General features: G+C 40.7%; 1 protein-coding gene across 28 annotated transcripts in view; it reads right to left on the bottom strand.

Moving 5' to 3' along the window:
- Window positions 1-21664, bottom strand: part of LRRTM4 (leucine rich repeat transmembrane neuronal 4) — a 726983-nt gene that overhangs the window by 595617 nt on the left and 109702 nt on the right. For 16 of the 28 annotated variants that reach the window (XR_005595074.1, XM_039527427.1, XM_039527426.1 and 13 more), the window contains one exon: window positions 18827-18893. The exons of 11 other annotated variants lie outside the window; for them this stretch is intronic. The gene's annotated coding sequence lies outside the window, so the exon portion shown is untranslated. Of the gene's footprint in view, window positions 1-16931; window positions 17161-18826; window positions 18894-21664 lie in introns of those variants that run through there. One more of the 28 variants, XR_005595075.1, reaches the window with a different exon arrangement.

Raw genomic sequence — 21664 nt, 5'->3', positions numbered from 1 at the left:
AGGCCCTGGCCATGGCAGGGAACAATCTGATACCAACCAATAGTCTGACATTTATGGAGACAGAGTGACACTACTCAAGTCCCACGTCAGCTACAAAACAATGCTTAAGTGATGCACTGAGGTGATACTGGCCCCTCAGCTCAGAGCTAACTTTCACCCATAAACAGAAGATGTGATTCTAAATACTGAATACATTCAAAGAGACCAGAGTCCATTCCACATTGGGTGCAAACAGGGTGGGGGGAAAAGGGGCTAAAATAATTGGAAATGACATTTGCACAAACAATCTGATCAGCTCTAATAATTGCATAAGAACCATGTTTCTTGGCAAAACGTGAGTTGAAGCAGAGATGTCTTATTCACTATTACACAAACACGCTTGATTCACAGACAGTTTGGAATGGGGACCAAGGCGAAGCAATTTTTGGAGACTTAGGAAATTAATCAGTGTTCTCAAGATGCAAGAAATATCCTGAACACTATTTAGAAGTATACGGTATACAACAAGCAGAGCGAGTTGTTTCCATATACAGCAATACCAGCCCCTTCAGTTTCTTAACTTCGGCCCCAGGTGGGTCCGAATAAGTGACCTTTGGATCTAAATGCATACGCCTGTACTGACTCATCCAAGAGACGCCATTCCTTTAGCCAAGACTGTAGCAGGCTCTTTATCAACCTTATGTAGGTAGAGAGCCATGTAGGGTACAGGCCACAGGAGTATCTTTACTCACCTAAGCAGGGCCTCAGCAACTACACGGCTATTTAGACCCATGCTAGGTGAGCATGTAGTGTATGTACTTTGCATGCCACCCTAAGAAGCATGCGGTGTAGTTAAAAGGGAACACAGCACCTCACTGAGTGTGTGTGTGTGTGGGGGGGGGGGGAGAATTACAATTTTATCATTCCATTTTATGTTTTTGATGCATAGTGATGTCATCTTCACTGCACAAACCAGGTTCACCGTTGGTCTAAAACCAGTGCAAATCTTCAGCTGGTGTGAAATGATTTACACTAGCCAAGTATGTGACCCACGGACTGCAACTGAGTTGTTTCAGCTTATGCCATTAGTGAATATGATGCTGTGTTTCTGAAATTGAGCGATCAATATAAGTTTGACTTGACCTCAATGTGTGCCCTTTAAATCCAAGTTAAGTAGACTTGGTTTCAGGTTATATTTTTTTCCTATTTTTTTTTTCTTTTCACATGTACCCTTTTAAAAGGTGTTCTCTTTTTAACCACACACACACACACACACACACACCCCATTACTCTCAGAGCTTGACTTGCGTACAAACATTTATATGTACATTTATACTAACACATTTATAATCAACAGCCACACACGACCATATTGGATCAGGTCCTCAACTGGTATAAACTGGCATAGCTCCATGGAACTCAGTGGGAGCTTTGGTGATTTACATCTGGCCCAGGAAGACAAAATTCTCAAAGGCATACATAGCCTGTCCTTAATCACTCTCAGCTGCCTGCACAGAAAGCACTAGTCATTGTTCACAGTACCACTAACAGAGAGAAATATAATGTAGGAGGAATATAATATAATTCCTCTTTATTAGTGTCATTTTTATGTGAGCCTTACCATAATGCAGTCCTCACAGCCACCTTAGCTGATCATGAGCTTCAGAAAGACATAGAATTGTATTCACAATTTTTTTAGTCCTAAACATTATGTATTGATCATAATGTCCATCTGAGATGTGAATTAAAATAGGGCAACTGTTTCTTAATGTTGCTTATATTACCATGGATTCACTAGAGTTAGAAAATTAGTACAATTAATAGATATCGGCTCACCCAAACTGGAGTGGTGGGGTGGAATGTCCAGATGATTAACATATACATTTGACAACTTGATATTATAAGCGTATTTTCCAATTACAAAGAGAATTATATACAATAAGTATTCCATTTTTTTTTATTTTTATTGATTAGTGACTTCCTCGGTAGCTAGTCAGATCCAAAAAATGTACTTGGTCAATATCTTGTGTAAATACTCAAAGTCAACTCTTTGGGATGCATATATTTTAACATTATCAAATATTTAAGGCCAGCTGTCACATGCTGTAATAAATTGGCTATTGTGTTTGTGCACCACTGCCATTTACTGGAGGAGAAGAGAATTGTCCAACTGTATATCATAGGCCCTGTGCTGCTAAAAGCAGGTTGCTGTGTTGTCAAGCAGGAGGATATAAATTCTGAGTGGCTACTGAATACTGATAATTGGGAAGGTCTAGGTGGCTATGGATTTGATACAGTATTAAGCATACAAGGATAGACATCAGTAAAGATATTCCAATTTACACCCATGGTCCATTTGGCCCATAAAACCAGTTAAGACCTTATCAACCTTTATAATGGATATTTCAGATGAGGGCCAGACAAATCACTTCCTGATCTTTAAGAAGAAAACATTGCTACAATTAACCAGTTGCTGCGATCATCAAAGTCCAAGCATGGAGACAGAGTTTCTCTCTCACTGCAGGAATGGAGCATAGTCATAAGCAAACAAGCAGTGTGGGGAACCGCACTGTCCCTGCTATTCTTGTTCAGTAGATCAAGGGTGATATTCATCCCACAGGCAGAGGACCAGTGCAAGGCTCATGCACCGCTTAAGCTTTAGTTTGATTAAGTGGTGCATAGCCCTTATGTTGGCCCTCTGCAAGAATGTCAGTTTCACCCAATGAGACTATCCAGTTACATCAGATAGGAAATATATATATATACATATTTAATTTAGAAAGAATATAAACCTTAATATTTCAGGGCATAAGCCAACCTCCAGTTGATGGAGATAGGACAAAACACAGGCACACAGATCAGAGTAAGGGTCCACTTAGTCCAGTGTCTTGTCTGGCCAGTACCAGATGTTTAAGAGCAAGGCGCATCATTGCTCATTACAGGGTTTTCTGCACTCTGCTCTGAAAGATCTGGTACTAGCCAGACAGGACACTGGACTAAGTGGACCTCTGCTCTGGCCTGAGTTTCCAATGTTCCTATATTTTTGAGTGATACCTGTCACTGTGGCGTTTGCATGGGAAAAGGCATTAGAAGACCTCACTGAACACCAAGGCCATATAGTTAACTTACAAAAGCAATGAAGGCTCCTTTCTCTCTTTGGAATACAAAGGAATCTTTTTTTTTTTAAAGTGCATCATAAAACATTTATGAATTGGGGCTCTGTGTGGTTTTCCATAAGGCAGTCATCTAGAGGCTTTTCCCCTGTCTATAAAGTAGACTGCAAGTCATCTTGGAGTAATCCTTCATTTTCCTGTTAAGAATAGGGGTTATACATCAATATGTTTATGGCTTTGCCAGAACAAATACAGTTTGCTATCTTAGGGCTATTGAGAAATATTTCAATTTGTGAGCATCAACCAAAAACTTTTCAAAGTTGCAGTACCTTTTTTTTTTTTTTTTTAATTTACACACACACACACACACACACACACACACGCGATTTCAGATGGAGCCTCCAATACTGCAGATGCCACAAAGCACTTTTCACTGTAATGAAGATACTGGTCATGCCAGGACAGTATAGACAAACAGATCAGTTATTCAGTACTTAGCTCACATTCATTCTTGACTATAAGGAATCAGATTTTACTGGATTTTAAAGTGAGATGGAATATGTTGGCAAAAAGAACCCAGGGTGATAGGTTTCCAACTTGACTGACATTAGACAGAAGGGATCATGGGTTATGACCCTTAAGTCCATTCTGCTGCCTTGGCTTCCAGTCCTTGCAAACATCCTTCCTCCAACCATCCAGCAAGAGATGGCTACATTGCGTGAGTACAAGAAAACTCTCACTGACCAAAAGCTCTCGCTCCCTGACAATCTTGTTCACCTGCCCTGCACCCGCCTTAAGTCCTGCTGATTATCCTGGGAGTTGGACAAGCTCTTCCTTCATCCAACTTCAACCCAGACGATATGTGGCAGATGCAATGGGCAAGCTCTGACCTAACCAAGCACCTCACAGATGATCCCGCCATTGAACTGCCCGGCGTCCTGCTCTGCCAAAGACAGGGGACGACCAACAACTGTATTAGGATGTTACATGGAAGATAAGCACCCCTGATGCATGAATGGAGAACCAAGGATTTGCCAGCAAGCATATTGCGAACAAGTGCCCCATCTTTTTACTTCCAGGAGATCCAGCACAGATACATGCTACAGCTCCTGAAGCCCTCAAATGGATTTCAGACCTCTCTGTTAACTTGAAAATGTTGCTACACAACTGCACACTGCCTCACCCAGTCTCATTTAAGTAAGTTTATTTGTCCAAACATAAGCTAATAAAACAAACAGCTCATTATTTGTCCCAGGGTTTCACTGCCTCCCCTCCTAGGGGTTCTCTGTTAATCTTGTTTTGTTCAGTTTCCCAGCCCCAGCCATCTCCCTTCTAAGCCAGTCCTTATTTTCAGCCAGCTCTGCTCCTCTTCTGAAACAGCAGCTGCAGGGAAATCTTCCTGAACACCTAGGCCCTTGCTCCAGGGACCCACCATGGGAGTTGGCTCTACTCCTATGTAGTTTCTCTCCCCAGGCACAGCCCGTGCCAATAATTCCTCTTCTTCATGTCCTCTGAGAAGCATTTATATCTCCAGTTGTAGCCCTACCCCCTTTTAATTAGCTCAACTGGGCGCATATCTGGTGTATGCACAGGGCCCAGCTATCCTGTGACAATGAAGTAGGATAGAGACAGGAGCACCAGCACAGATGCCTGCAGTACATGAAGATGCCCCATCTAGGTTCCGGCCTGGATGGTACTTTTTTTTAATTGAGGAGATTTACCAGATCATAGATGAAGGCATAACATAAATATCACAATTAAAAAAGACCCAGGATATACAAATGCCAAAAAATTACAGTGGAACAAATTTCTCAAAGAGACTACTGTGTGGATGAGAAATTACCCTTTTGAAGTAAACCAAGGGGATTAAATCAAACTCCAAGAGAAGACAAGTGAATGATAAATGACACACAACTAGAGCCAAGCTAAATCTTTGGTGTCTAAGTGAGATATAGTGGGCTGAAAAGATTATGCAAATTGAAATGAATCTGTCTCAAAGCCTGACCTACAGAGTGAGGGAACGTACAGTATTCTAGAGCTGGAGCAATTAGCAATTAGAAGATTATTTATACTGTAAATAAGACATCTTTCTTAACTTCATACCATAGAACTGCACGCCTGAGAATTCTAATACACAGCTACAGCAATGTTCCTCTTAATTAATAGCATTTTCCACTTCTCTAATGCCTTCCATTCAGAGATCTCCAAGCAGTTCAGCCAACTTTGAAGAGTTGAGTTCCGCAGTCACAGCATTCCTGTGAGATAAGTGCTAATAGGCCTATTTGGAGAGGAAGGATTGACCACGTGTTACAGTACTAACCTGGGTCTTTGGAGATCTAGGTTCAATTCTGTGCTCGACCACAGACTTCCTGTGTGATCTTGGGCAAGCCACTTAATGTCTCTGTGCCTCAGTTCCCCATCTGTAAAAATTAGATAATAGCACTGCCCTGCCTCACAGGGGTATTGTGAGGTATTCAAATACTATATGTGGAGTTCTCCCAGATTTTCTGTCAGTATCATTTCTTAGGTCCCAATCCTTCAGTGACCCCCATGCTGTTGAAACCCTGTGTGTACATAAAATCTCACCAAAGTCAACAGGGCTCAATGCAGGTAAGGTGACCAGATATTCCAATTTTATAGGGACATTCCTGATTGTTGGTCTTTTTCTTATATAGGCTCCTATTACCCCCTACCTCCTGTCCCAATTTTTCACATTTGCTGTCTGGAAATTTAGGGAAATGCAGGACTGTGTCCTTATTTTCTTACCCGTCTCTCAACTATCCTTAGTGGTCAAAAAGTCCTGCAGTGACCAGGCATTTCAGTCTATTCCCATCCCCTTTCTTCCTCCATTCTCAGCATTAAGTCTGTCTAAACAGTTCTTACTTTAATCTGTGCATTTGGTTTCTCTCTCATTTTCAAATAGATCCTTTCACTTGTGGCATGAGTGACCTCCCCGGACAATTGCAGAGATTCAGTGTCACTTTTCTATACCGTTTTAACTCCATCATTATTCTATCTTTCGGACGCATTAGACCAAAGCCACAGAGGGTACTTATCAACACTGCTATTGCCTCTACATGCCAGGAGGACTTCAATAGCTACATCTAATAATACTTCTGTGATGCTGGCAGACCAGGTGCCAGCTCATGCCAAGGTCCCCCTGTCTCAATTGAACACTGGCAAATACACAGCTGGAACCAGTCTGGCTCACCTGTGTGTTAGTATTGTTAAAATAGGTGTTAGAATGATAAGACTATTGAATGCTTGTGAGTTGCTGCATGCATTAATCTCACTTACAATATCTGTATCCCTTGGTGTAAGCTAATATTTGAGCAGTTGTATTGTTAGCCTCTGTGTGTAAGTCACCAGACAGGAGAGAGACATTAACAAGTGTGAAGAGCTCATCTTCAACAAAAAGGTGTGACACCCTTTCCAAAAGGAGAGGTCCATCATTACCAGATTGTTGTGGGACATTGCAACTGGAATTTCCGTATGTACATCAACAAGAGGACAAAAGACTTCTGTTGGTGTTCTGCCTCCTCTCTGTGAAGATGAGTCACGCAAAGGACTCCTGCCATCAGCTGAGCTTTGCAGCCAAAAGCATGTGGGAAGAAGAGAATAAAACCTTTGACAAGAAGGAACTGATTATTGCTTGATGCTTGGACTCTGAGGGGAAGGTGTTTCTAGGCAGAAGCTTAAGATCCCCAGTGCTTAGCCTGGGTTAGCCCTAAAGGACAGATAGAACTTGCTGATTATAGAAGCTTCTTTTACCTTTTGACACTTAAGATTAATACACAAGTTACGTTTACTTGCTTTAACCTTGTAAATAACTCTCTAATTTAATTTTCATATTTAATAAATATTTACATAGTTAGTTTTAGGATTGGCAACAAGCGTTGCCTTTAGTAGGAGATCTAAGGTGCAGGTGACCTTGGGAAAGTGACTGGTCCTTTGGGACTGGGAGTAACCTGAATATTGCTGTGATTCTTAATATAAGAGACCCTCTATCACAAGGGTGGCAAGAAATATTGGAGTACCCAAAAGTACAGTGTGGGACTCCACATTAAGGCTGTTACAGTGCTTGAGGAGTTTCCACTTGATAACTGGTTGGTGAAATTTAAGTACAGAACTCACAACCAATTTGGGGTGTGTGCCCTGGCTCCTAACGGACTGCCATGAGGCTGGTACTCACGATCTTGAATCATTGCAAGCAGTGTTGCAACTTCTATTTTCCAATAGTTACTCTACAGTATAGCTTATATGCCGGGAAGCAAATCTGAAGACTACTTGAGTAAGATTCCCACTGGACTGAAAAGACTTATTAGATCAACCAAATCTTCTCCCTGCAAATGCAGGACTGGTCTTTACAGTATATTTTAATATTTCAATTGCCCTACAACTTACGGAGACATTCACACTGGTGCAAAGTGACTAACACCCTCTCATTTGATAGCATTTTACATCCACTTTACACTCCAGTAAATGACAGTATGAGTTGCAAAACAATGGAGAATCCTGCACTCAGATACTATGGGGATCGGAGCCCAACACAAAAACCTAGATAGGATTCCAATTACATTTAACATAGCCCTCCTAAGTGTTATTTAATAAGTTCACTCCACGTACATTGCACAACTGATTTCAAGGAACTTCATCTGAAATTGGAAGGCAGTTCCCTCATTAGCACCTCTGACACGTGGTGGGCAATTTACTATGCTGTACGAATTATTTAGGGGGAATTCTATGGCCTGTTAAAGAGGAGGTCAGACTAGATGATCACAATGGTCCCATCTGGCCCTGGAATCTATGAAGTACTAAATGTACACCCACCACCCTCCTCTAACTCGGTGACATTATCTTTCTTGATATCTTCTTTGGCCACCATCTCCTGAGACCCCAGACCATCTTCATTCTGATCAGACCAGGCCAAAGAGGGATCCAGATGACACAGCCACCCCTATCAACTCCAGCTGAATCCCAACCACCACCTGAGATAAAACAGGTTTGGACTTTAATGGCAGCTGCAACAGCTCCAGATCATCTCAACTAACTTCTTCTCTCTTCTGCAAAAGGAGAGTTATCATCGTCTTTGATACCATCAAAGAAACTGTCCATCGAGGAGTTTTTTTATTTCTCAAATCTCTCTACAGCTAAAGGGAAAGAGGATAAGACATGTTGTTAAAATGAAAGCCTTATTAAGGCTTTACATTTCAAATGCTTTAACTGTTTTTCCTTCTCTTATTTCTCTTTAAAAGAAGGTTAACATGATTTTTTACTGGTGCTTTGTCACAGCAGAAAACAGGATGAGGTCTCTGTATACCGAACCCCAAACCTTGTTTGACACTGTTTAATGTTGGCCAGTGATTGGGTTATGTTAACACCTTTGGCCCATTTATTCCATCTAAATTAACACACCTCCTTGTATGAAGGTTTCTTTTGGAGGAAGTCTTTGTAATAGGCACAGCTGAGATCAATTTTCCTAAGCACTAGGAGGAGGAAGAAAATGATTTAACGTTAGCTGCTGGAAACTTGAATCACTGCGTCAAATCTATGGCATGTGTTATGCTAGACGTCATATTATGTGATCGTAATGGTCCCCTCTGGCTTCAAACTCTATGAAGCTATGGGAGACTAATATGGTACAGCTATCAAAGCTGATTATAAAAAGAGAAATATACCTAGGATTCTCGCTCTCTTTTAATTTCAAAAATTGAAATATTCAATCAGCTCTATACTTGCTTGATTTGGGGGGAGGGGATGCTGTGATTTTTCCCCCTTTTGTAGAACCTTTAATCAAGATAAGATTTGCCAGACTGCATCAGACCTAAGATCCATCTAGTCCAGTATCTCAACTCCAACAGCAGCCAGCAGCAGCTGCTTCAGAGGAAGGGGCAAGAAACTCAACAGCAAGCAGATGTGGGAATATCGTTCCACTCATGCACAGGACCCCACTGCGCTAGGTGCTGTACAAATAGGACAGAAAGAGCCCCAAAGAGCATCAACCTAATTAATTCTAATTTCCCTTGGTATCGTTACCTCACCTCACCCTCATTAGTAGTCACTGAACGTGAGCATCCGAACAAGACATAGAACAAAGAGAACGAGAAGTACTTGTGGCACCATAGAGATTAACAAATTTATTTGAGCATAAGCTTTCATGGGCTAGAACCCACTTCATCAGATGCATGCAGTGGAAAAATACAGTAGGAAGATATATATACACACACAGAGGACATGAAAAAATGCATGTTGCCATACTAACTATAATGAGAGTAATCAGTTAAGGTGGGCAATTATCAGCAGGAGAGAAAAAACTTTTCTACTGATAATCAGGATGGCCCATTTCCAACAGTTGACAAGAAGGTGTGAGTAACTGTAGGGGAAAAATAGCATGGGGAAATAGGTTTTACTTTGTGTAATGACCCATCCACTCCCAGTCTTTATTCAAGCCTAATTTAATGGTGTCCAGTTTTCAAATGAATCCTAATTCTGCAGTTACTCATTGAAGTCTGTTTTTGAAGTTTTTTGTTGGAGTATTGTGACTTTGAGGTCTTTAATTGAGTGACCAGGGAGGCTGATGTGTTCTCCGACTGATTTTTCAATGTTTTAATATTTTTGAATGCTATAACTGTTTGAATGTTATCCCATACTTAATACAAAGAACACCTAGGGCACAATATACAATACTCTCTTCTTTGTCAGTAGTGCCCTCCCTCACTATTTATTACTTGTAGTAGAGGCCAAGATCAGCACTATACAAAACACACAGTGTACTCCTGCCCTTACAATCTAAATCGACAAGACAGACAAAGGGAAGATTTATCATCCCTGTTTTACAGGTGGGGTCCTCAGGAACAGGAAGATAAAAGCTTTTAACTCAAGGTCAGACAAGGTATCAGAGAGGAGGGAATTGAACCCAGAGTCATAATCCAGCACCTTATCCACCAGACCATATTTCCTCTACTCTCACAGTAATAGCTACTTGGCCACAACTCCTGATGAAAGTGATGCTAAAAGACACTAAGTGTCCACCACTTCCACTGAATATAGGTACTGCTCAGGATTAGTACTGGAATCACTTATCTACCGCTGCACTGAATTTTAACCTTCAATTACTCTTTAAAATAAAACCAAATCAAGAGCCATTAACACTCCCAGTTTAGCACATTATAAAAAGTACATATTCAGTCAAGACTAATGCCTGCCTAGTGCTACTGAAAGCTGTGGCCAGATCCCCTTTTTCATTTTTAAAGCTGTCATTTTAAAACCACTCAAACAGATGTACATAATAAAATCTGACATTTCATATCACTACGTAGAGCTAGGAAGGGAATTCTTATTATTGTTCACAACTGACGTCAGTGCGGGAAGATAAGACGACTTTAAAAAACTGAACTTTACAGGGAAATTGCATTGTTCCCCATGCTGGGTTGTACTAAATATTAAGGGTTCCGGTATTGTTTCATTGCATTACTTGGAGATTTTAAACAGGAGTTTTCCAGCACAAAATGCACCCATGTATTTCATGGGCAACTTAGATCTAAGTTTTCATATTACAGACATCATCAAGGTATCTGGGAACTTAACAGACGGATAGATTGACTTCTGTTGTGCACCTTGTGTAGGTATTTAAACCAGTGCAAATGGATGTTAAATGATACCATTCTGATTTGATACCAGATGTCATTTACACCCATGTGAATTTGACAACACAAGGTGCAGGTATAACCAATGGTTATAAATATTTATATGTCTCCTTCTAGGCCCAATTCACAGATTATATGGATCTATACAGCTCTCCATTGAAAAGGCTGCCAATTTGTCTTAAACACTAGAGACTCATGCTTTTATCACCGGAGATCCCCAGTTCAGTCCCTGTTGTTGGCAGTCACACAGGGCAACTGTGTATCGGATCAGTCTGCACAAGGCTCTGTACAGGGATGGTGCAGGGCCGCACTATTCCTCAGGAAGCAGTCTCTCTTAGGGCTGGCTTTGTGCAGCTAAGTGGCGGGAAAGGGAGGGTTGAACACACTATCATCCACTAGATCACTGTGTGCTGGTTCCTATGCCATTTTCCAAGGGATTTGCTCTGAGGACCATGCAAGGGCCAATCACAATATGGCCCATACTGGCTCAGAGATATACAGCCTAGGCCAACTCCATCTGGCCCACACTTAGTTCACATAGCATAAAGAATGGGGAGTCCCAAACCAAGCCCTCTGAACACTGCCCCCCACTGCAGATTTGGACAGTCTAAACCAGGGGTCGGCAACCTTTCAGAAGTGCTGTGCCGAGTCTTCATTTATTCACTCTAATTTAAGGTTTTGCGTGCCAGTAATACATTTTAACATTTTTAGACCGTCTCTTTCTGTAAGTCTATAATATATAACTCAACTATTGTTGTATGTAAAGTAAATAAGGTTTTTAAAATGTTTAAGATGCTTCATTTTAAAATTAAATTAAAATGCAGAGCCCCCCCCCCGGACTGGTGGCCAGGACCCATGTAGTGAGTGTGCCACTGAAAAATCAGCTTGCGTGCCGCTTTCGGTACGCGTGCCATAGGTTGTCTACCCCTGGTCTAAACTCTGATCAAGATATTTGTTGTATCCTTGGGGCAGCCGGTGTAGGAAGCAATCACTTGAGGCCAGAGAGCAGACAGCTAACCAAAACCTCAATTTTATTTACAGAGACAGAGAGCTCACTCAGCCGGTTGAAACCGGCTGAGCTATCCCTTAATAGTCTAACTCAGTTGCCATAGTAACAAAACCCATGACAACCAAATACACAACAATATTCTTATTCAAACACTCTCTCTAAGACGCTTTGCCAAAGCTAGAGCCAAACATTTTGGAGAAAATAGGGTCCAGCGGAGGCAGGATTAGGAGACAGTTCTATTTCTAACTCTGCCATTGACCTTCTTTGTGATCTTGTACAATTCACTGAACTGCTCTGTCTGTTCCCCCCTCTTACCCCGTGTCTTGTCTATATAGTTAATAATATCTTTAGGGCAGACACCGTCTCTCACTAGATGTCTATAGAATATCTAACATAGCATCATTGGGACCTGTAGGTGCTGCTACAGATTTTGAAGCGTCATCTCTATTTTATTTGCTATGTTAAATATTGTGCCTCTGAACATTGACTCAAAAAGGACTATTCTAGCAAATCCAAAATATCCGTGTGACCTAGTGGAGAGCACACTAGACTGGGACTCAGGAGATCTGTGTTGTATTTCCAGTTCTGCTACTGACCTTTAGCAAAATGCTTCTCCGCTCTCTGTGCGTCCATGTCCCGATCAGTAAAATGGGGATAATGATACTGACCTACCTTGTAACATGCTTTGAGATCTACTGGGATCAGGGCCCTATTGTGGTAGACACTGATCTTATAACCCAAGTACAAAATGAGAGGAAACATGCTGATTGAATAGATAGAAGCACGAGGTATCCGTGAGATGATATTATGAGATAGGCCTTTTTAAGAGAGCTACTTATATTAAAAGTGTGCAAATTAGGAAGCCATCTTTTAAAAAGGGTTTGAAGTTCCATTGATTCCTTTGAAAGTTCTAGCATTTACTGAGCTTCATTACATGCACGCAGTTCAGACCATGTACTGATCTTCCTAGCTGGGAGAAATTTGACTGAAATTACAAAAATGAGGTGGCCAATTAAATAAAAGCTCTTTTAGAACGGTAACCTTCAAAACAGCCAGTCCAGTATCTTGAAATTGAACACCAGTAGTAGGCAGGAAGACGTGATAAGGACAAAACCTATTCCCATAAAAGAAAAGGGCAATGGCCCACCTCCTCTAAAATCCTGTCCCCAAAAGCCGCCAAGGCTGGATGTGTTTCAAAAGCTACCTAGACAAACAGAAAAAACTTAAATGACCCAACATTAATCAGTGAATAGGGCATTGGACTGGGAGTAAGAAGACCTTTAGTCTGTTCCCAGCTCTGCTACTGACTTTCTATGTGACCTTAGGCAAGTCTCTTTGCCATGCTCTGTGTGTCCCACCCTCCATTGTCTGTCTTGCCTATTTACATTATAAAAGATACTTAGGACAGGGACGGTCTCTCTACATGTTTTACTATCCCTAGCAAATTGGTCCCTGATCTTCCTGACAGGGACCTTTCAGTACTACATAATAAGGAGGATGTAATTTTCAGTCTTGATATAGGTATCACAAATTTTCCAGCATTGATCTTGGTACATTTACGATTACATTAGCAATCTACACTACCAGTATCCAAAGCCACATTGAGCATATTACTACAATAAAGCAAGACTTTGCAGTCCAACAAAGGTTTCCTCACTGAAACATTAGGTAGGAACATACATTTTAACATCTTGCGCCACAATCCTGCAAGCACTTACACATGTGAATTCAAAGGGATGACTCATATGCATGAATATTTGCAAGATTCAAAAAATACACAATTCAAGAGAGCATTTAAGTGCATGCTCTACTACTCTAACAATGTGTTTAAGTCCCAGTGACTTCAGCGGAAGTTAAATACATGTTTAAGCACTTTCCTGACCAGGGACAAATTTAAGCTTGTGCTTAACTACTTTCCTGACACACGAGAGAGAGAGAGAGAGAGAGAGAGAGAGAGAGTAAGTAAAACTGTGTCTCCTTTTGTGTTTTTATAATGCTAAGGAAATGGTCCCCGATCTCAACTGGGGCCTCTAGGCCATACAATTATCTTAATGTAAATATTTCATAACACTATTAAATAGTAACAGCAGTGCATCAGCTATCAACAAGCTAACTTCTACAGTGGCAGAAAAATATTAGCTATAGTGAAGTCTTAAAACATTATTGTTACTATGGATCACATTTATGAAGACAAACACTTAATAGAATAAAGGCATTTATAAATTGTCCCACCGCATTTGGTATGAGATGTTTATTACTGCAGTGGACCCTTGTTTTAATTAGTGCAGGGAAATATAGTATCTGAAGTATTTTGATACTCAAAGCCTTCCATAGTAGGTGAATATATATATATATATATATATATATTTTTAATGAGGTACAATACTTGCATTGAAAAATTACACAGGTGTACACACAACAGAATAAAGTGGGTAATATAATTTGATATGCAAATAATATTTTGTAATGAACTATAAGCTATTATTGAGGACAAAAATCTGAATAGAATTAAAAATAAAGCAATAGACGTGTATATGGTTAAAGTGAACATCCGTAGACATGATAAAGGTGCATCGGAGATATAAACCATGATACTTCAAAGCATTAAATCAACCAGTAACCAATGAGGTTTAGGACAAAAGTGGCCCCGGGGGCAGCCGACCTCAGTCAGGCTGCTGACCAGACAATACCCATGTCAGTGTGTTGCGATCAGGATCCCCACTGACCGTCAGCGGTAACGACCGCTGCCTAGGGCCCTGGGCCGGGACACAGTGGAGTGGGTGGGCCTGTGTCCCCCCCTGCCACCCCATTCACGGGTGGCAGTTATCCCCCTCACCTTACTGCTCAGCCCTGCTGCAAGAGGCCTGAGCTCCCCTCTTGTACTGTTTATTGCTCAGCCCTGCTCCAAGAGGCCTGAGCTCCCCTGTACTGTTTCCTGCTCCGCCTTGCAGCCAAAGGCCGGAGCCCCAGTAGACTCTAACTCTGTTGTCTAGCCTTAAAGGGACAGGGCAGAGCCTACGTGAGACCAGCGGGCCGGTGTGGCTCCCCTCCTCCCCTCAGAGGGTTGAGCCCCGGACGCACCCCGTTACAGTGCCTATTAGCTATTACCCTCCCTCTCCCATCCAGATTTTTCACACTTGCTATTTAGTCACTCCAGACTAGATGGATCTCTTCTCTGATGTAGTATGTCCTATGCTCCTCTGTTTATATATAAAACTAAACTCCTACTCAAAGGACTCAGCTGCTGAGACACAAAAGACATTTTGCAGAAGTGGTAACTCAGCCATAACAGCCTCTTGCATTGGCTAATTCTCTTCCAAAGGAAATAGATCTCAAGTATGTAGTAGCCAAGTTTTCACTGGTTTCCCAGGTGTATTTAATATGCCAGAATGATCATTTCCTAATATTAGTTAATCTCTGATGGCTTTGACCGTGCTTTGACCACTGCATGGAGCAAAGAAATACAAAGGCCCCTGCCTCAAGTCACTTACAATGTATAACAATTTAAAGAGAATATGATACCTTTAATATCCAGCTCATGAGTAAACATGTGCAGATTTACTGAAACCAGGAGAGCTGAAGCTGCTTACATGAGGGTTAAATTGCAACAGTGGTGATTGTACCATGATAGCATAATTTCTCCCATGCTAATTAATTATTTATCCTTAAAGGAGCTAATAGTGTTAGGCCTTTGAGTATGCCTATTGTGTTCTTAATGTATGAAGGAGAGCTTGTATTTAAACTATTTTTAAAATGTTATTTTTAACCCTAACATTACAGAAATTGGAACCTGTTAGTTGCAGCCCCGTCCTGCCCTGCACTCCAGAGCTCCACCTACCAATAGAGAAAGTATTCTTCTTGGCCTGTGTAGTCATATCCCATATGCTTACACAACAATACAAGTTACTCCACACAGACGTTTCCAAAGACCTGAGCAGTTCTGGTTTGAGCTGAATGCTCATGCAGCTAATAAATATGCTTTTTCTCCAACCAACCTGCCTTCTGAGTGCTTTAACATATACAGCTCCCTGAGGGTCGTGTCATGAGAATTTAGGATCACGGAAGCACTAGAGGCACTGAGATACATAACAGCCCTTTTCTCAGTTGGTAACTATTTTTTTATGTGCTCACAACCACCCTCCTGTTGCAACACTCAATTCTTACGCCACCATCTCCATAGTCAGCAATGCAAAAAGAGGGAAGAATGAAAGACAAATGAGAAGACAAATTAAAAACTAGATTTTTTACCGTATGTCTGACTAGTTCAGGGGTCGGCAACCTTTCAGAAGTGGTGTGCCGAGTCTTCATTTATTCACTCAAATTTAAGGTTTCGCGTGCCAGTCATACATTTTAATGTTTTCAGAAGGTCTCTTTCTATAAGTCTATAATATATAACTAAACTATTGTTGTATGTAAAGTAAATAAGGCTTTAAAAGTGTTTAAGAAGCTTCATTTAAAATTAAATTAAAATGAATAGCCCCCCGAAATGGTGACCAGGACCCAGGCAGTGTGAATGCCACTGAAAATCAGCTCGCGTGCTGCCTTCGGCACCCGTGCCATAGGTTGCCTACCCCTGGACTAGTTAATTGGTAGGAATGGAGAGACATAGCATGCGTGCACTGCAAGTGTCTGGACAGATTTCTATCCCTAAATGTTAAGCCCGAGACAAACCAGTGGCCAGAGGGGGAATTAAACATCTCACTCGCGAGGCACAAAGGACTATATAGTGTGAGGCATTTCACAATGGAGGCTAGCTTGCTATGTTAGGCAAGTGGGATTTACTTGCTGCAGGGAGCTGAATGGGCATAATGCAACAATACAGATTAATCTGATCATTGTAGTCCATGTCCTTAGGAAGGGTGCAACTGCATGGAGCCCAGAAAGGACTGGTCAAGAACAGCCATGTCTGAGGGGTTTATTTCTAGATCTGATTGAAAAAAAATTGATGGAACCATTTTCCATTGAATAGTGCAGTTTTGTCAAACCTGAAACATTTCACAGGTAGATTTTGACAATATTTTCAACAGGAAAAGTTTAAATGTTTCATTTTGGTAATGTTGAAATATTTCATGTAGACATATTAAAATACTGAATTTAGTATACTATATTTATATAATGTAAACAAAAAGTCAAAACCAAATGATTCAAAGTTACTGAAATTAAATGATTTAATTGCCTCAAATTGAAGAGTTCCACCCCCCCTCAAGAATTTTTCATTCTGCAGGAAGTTACAAAATTTTAGTTTTTTGTTCCTATTTGGAAAGCAAATAACTTAAAAATCTCCTATAGAACAAAAATTCCATTTTTTTAATCTTTCTTTGTTACTTGGCGATTTGATTCCTTTTAGTTTTCTTCTTGTGAGCCATTTAAATCCTCAGTTGTTTTGGCCTTGTCATTCTTCCCTCTCCTGCCACTTGTAACAAATAATGTTCGATTAAAAAAATTACAGGTAATATGTATGAGACAAAACTATGTAATGGTATATAACATGACAATAGAGCAATCTTAAATGCATCTCATCAGAAACTCTAGGGATTATTTTTTAAGAAACATGTCATTCATTTTATGACGGTCATGTTGCATTCACAGACTAGAACAACAATTTTGCTTTGTGATTAGCTCATCTTTGTAGCAAAGAGACTTGTTTGCATGAAAAGTAATTTCTTATTGCACATTTTTTTCCAAGATATCGCATACATTCAGTTTAGGTTTCATTCTCTGTAGGTTGGATTACTGTAGATGAGTACAAAATAAGAACTGGGAACACTGGAATTGAAAGAATCCTTTTGAAGCATTTTGTACAGATAGTCATTCACAGGAGAAAAAAAGTGAATACATATGCAGACAAAGGGAAAAATTCTCCCTTTACAACTGCATGATGGACTTGACTGAGGAGAGGAGAAAGTTAGAGCTCATGTGAAGAACTCCTCAACTATCCTGCTTGTACAGAGCAGTATAATGTATACTTAATTGGAGTATACTATTTAGCCACTAGATATCTCTGTGTGCTTTTAGAGATAGCTCCAAATAGAAGGTGATGCCTGGTAAACAGAAAGAATGCTAGAACTCAAGGTGGGTAGAAGCGTGTCTGCAGTTGTAACTCTTTCCTTTAATAAACACCTCCTGTCTGAAAAAAGGCTGCCAGTGTATATGTGGTAGCAGGCAAGATAGCATAAGGGTCAGTGTGCAACTCATACAGGGGCGCACCTTAACAATATTACAAAATACTTCCCCAAGCAGAGCTTTCTGTAACCAAAGACTGTTAAAGTTCATTAGGGACCGCACTATTGCCAATCGATTTTATATCACAGGTGCTCAGGTACTACAGTGATATTTGAAAGTACAAAACCATAAGGTACATAGATGGATAGAAAAAGGCCATCAGAGAAACAGATATGGGCATGAACAAAAATGTCAGATTCAAACACCCCTGAACTATTGGGCATTTCGAGACTCAGCTCTAAATTTTGTGGTTCTCTAATTGGTAGCCGTGAAAGAGAACCTCGGTAGGTTCAAAGGTTTGGTTTGGATTTTAGCATTTGAAGTCCTGGATTGAAATTCTGCCAAGACACCGAAATGGGGGCAGTTTAGAAGGGTATTGCACTTGATCCCGTACTGGGCTAGGAGTGAGGGAACATTTCCCAATCCACACAACACAGGCAGAGACTACTTCATAATGATGAACCTGAGCCTCAAATTTCTGAGAAAATTTGGATCAAAATCTGAATAGCTTGAGAAGGTTTTTGAGTCTTGGCTCTTGGTTCATGTCTCTCCCTACCAATAGAATAGGAAGGAGGCACTTGTAGGCCCACAATAGAATAGAATTTACAATGCTAATAGGAAAACTAAAGCAATGAGTTAAAAAAACCTAAAATGATGCTGCAATTATTGTATTCAATATTACCAGCAATTACAAATCATAATACAAGAGTCTTTTGACCTTTAGACTAACTGGTGCAGTATTTTATGAGCTGAGCGAACCAACCTCCCCAAGAATCCAGGCAAAGGAAGGACAAAAGTCAAGTGCTATAATTAACTGCATGATTATTTTCCAAAATAAATGTGTAATCTTCACTTACTTGGTTCTGAATGGTGTCATCCGGGCTGCTATCATTAAGCTGATATCACTGCACTGTCATTACAGGCCTGATAAGGAAAGAGAAGCACTTTGGATCCAGCAGAGAATATGTTTGTTTCCCAGCTTCCCAAAGCCAATGTGCGTGTTTGTTTATTTTTGTGGATGATAGTTTTTTTTTTGTTTGTTTGGTGGTGGGGGGGGGCTTTGTTTTTTTTTGGGGGGGGGTTGGGGAGTGGAATATTGGTAACACAGGAATGAATAGGGATAGTAAGTGCATTTCTCAACATGAACTAGTCTGGTACTTTAGTGAGACCAGGATTTCATCCATGATGATTATTAAAGTGAATAGCAAAACTATTGGCTACAACCAGGCCAGGAATTCATCCCATGTGCATTCAGATACCACTGCAATGGGAGCAGTACAAGAGTAAAGTATTGAAGTTTTTGCTCAGGCAAGACTCCCATTGACGCTACTGAGGTTTTTGCCTGAGTAAGGAGTTCAAGACTGGGCCCTTTACATGAGGCTTAGACTGAATTGTGTTGATTTAAATTAACTTCATTTGGAGTTTAAATGAGGTACCGAATGCTTCTGAAAAATAAGCCAGAAATTGAAAAGTTGTTTGAGTAATAAATGTCAGGTTCTAACCAGAGCTGTTTGAAATGTGGAGTTTCTGCTTCATGCAAAATTCTGACATTTTAAAATTTGTTTTTGTTCCCAATCGAAAGTTCAAAACTGCCCAGGAAATGAAATTGTTGAAAAAATTAGTTTCCAATTAAAAGATTCCAGTTCATGTTCCATTTTGATTTAGAATTTATTTTACATTATACTTTATGATAAAAAATAAAATAAAGTTGGGTGGAAAAGTCATTTTGAATGCAAAAATCAAAATGTTCCATTTGGATAAGGTCCTCATGGAAACACTTGGTTTCAAATGTTTCCCCCCGCCTCCCCGCAAATCAATTTTTGTTAAAATCAACATTCCCACAGAAAGTTTTGATTCTGAGGAAACACTTTCTGATGGAAAAGCGTTCCGCTGGAAAATTTTCAAGAGCTAGAGTCCCCAGAGCCTTGTTCTTTACTATACATTCATCAATCCAGGTATTTCTAAGGCACCCTATCTCCACAGCGTCTGAGTCAGAGGTGGTCCTATAATGTTGGCTGAAGAAATTGGATGAACTATATGTTTGTTAAACACATTGCTTTCTTTGAGAATATGTTCCCTGCCTCCTGTATCCCCCAGGTCTAACTGGAGCTGAACATTGAAAAAATAATGATGACCCATTGTTTCACTAGGCTGGAGAGACAGCACCAATAGAAAAAAAATCATAACGGGATGTGCCGGACTTGGGAAATGCATGACAGTGTGGTTGTATGTAAGGATGGATAGGTAGGGCAGCATCACATGACCAAAGTAAAACAATGACCAACAAAGAACTCTTAGACTGTATCAGATGGAAAACATTTTTATGATTCCAAACAAAAAGAACCAAAAGGGCCTCCCCATGACTGAAATCTCTGATGTAATTTAAGGCAAGTCTGAAATACTGAATATAGGGAATGTTTAATATTGCACTCAAGGACTATTTGTGCTTACTTTATGCATGGCAAAACATTTAGCAGAGTACTGTAGTATACACAGACTAAGATAAATGGAGCCAAAGAGTGCAAAGTCGTCACCTACTCATTAATATGAGTGGCTTGCTAATTATTTATGAAGGGCTGGTTTTGTCCCATAACCTGTGGAGAGCAGGGTGCAAATGGACATTTCAGCAGCCAGCACATCTCATGGCTTTAGGGAAGAGGAGTAAGTCTGAAGACTTCTATGCAGAATACCGGATTCACTGAAGTAAGTGTGATATTCCTTATTTCCAGTTGCATCCACAACATGCAAGGTGTGATGTTGTATGCATGGCACCAATGAGAGCTTCTACTCTATAGAAGTAGCATGGCCTAAAGGATAGACCACTTGGCTGGGACATGAGAGTTCAGCCTTCTATTTCAGTCTGCCACTGACCTGCTGTGTGACTTTGGGCAAGTCATGCCGCCTCTCTGTGCCTCAGTGTCCCCATCTGTAAAATGGGGATGATGATGATGCCATAGGAGAGCTGTGAATTATTATTTAACTGTATTGTTTTCGTCCAAGTATTACAAATCACAGAAACTGGAGCTTGCTGTAAACTGCAGCCTGCCGCTGTCTGCTCTGCCCCCCTGGAGTTATGGCACTGCAGCTGTGCCGCTGTAGCACCCTAGCATAAATGCTTCCTACACCGGCAGAAGAGATTTCTCCATTGATGTAGTTAATCCACCTCTCCAAGAGGCAGTAACTAGGCAAGGGAAGAACTCTTGACCTAGCTGCATCTACAGAAGGGGTTAGGTCGACCTATTCACATTGCACAGTGTGTGAAATTTTTCACAGCCCTGAGCAACATAGCTAAGTCAATCTAATTTTTTAGTATCAGAGGGGTAGCCGTGTTAGTCTGGATCTGTAAAAGCAGCAAAGAGTCCTGTGGCACCTTATAGACTAACAGACGTTTTGGAGCATGAGCTTTCGTGGGTGAATACCCACTTCGTCGGATGCAAGTAGTGGAAATTTCTAGGGGCAGGTATATATATGCAAGCAAGAAGCAAGCTAGAGATAACGAGGTTAGTTAAATCAGGGAGGATGAGGCCTTGTTCTAGCAGTTGAGGTGTGAAAACCAAGGGAGGAGAAACTGGTTTTGTAGTTGGCTAGCCATTCACAGTCTTTGTTTAATCCTTTGAGTTCATCTGCAAATTTGACACCATCAGCTCAGGATTAAACAAAGACTGTGAATGGCTAGCCAACTACAAAACCAGTTT

The sequence above is a fragment of the Mauremys reevesii genome, linkage group 2, assembly GCF_016161935.1.
Source record: "Mauremys reevesii isolate NIE-2019 linkage group 2, ASM1616193v1, whole genome shotgun sequence".
Classification (NCBI taxonomy): domain Eukaryota; kingdom Metazoa; phylum Chordata; order Testudines; family Geoemydidae; genus Mauremys; species Mauremys reevesii.
Note: the sequence above shows the minus strand (reverse complement) of the source record. Positions and strands in the feature narration are given on the sequence as shown.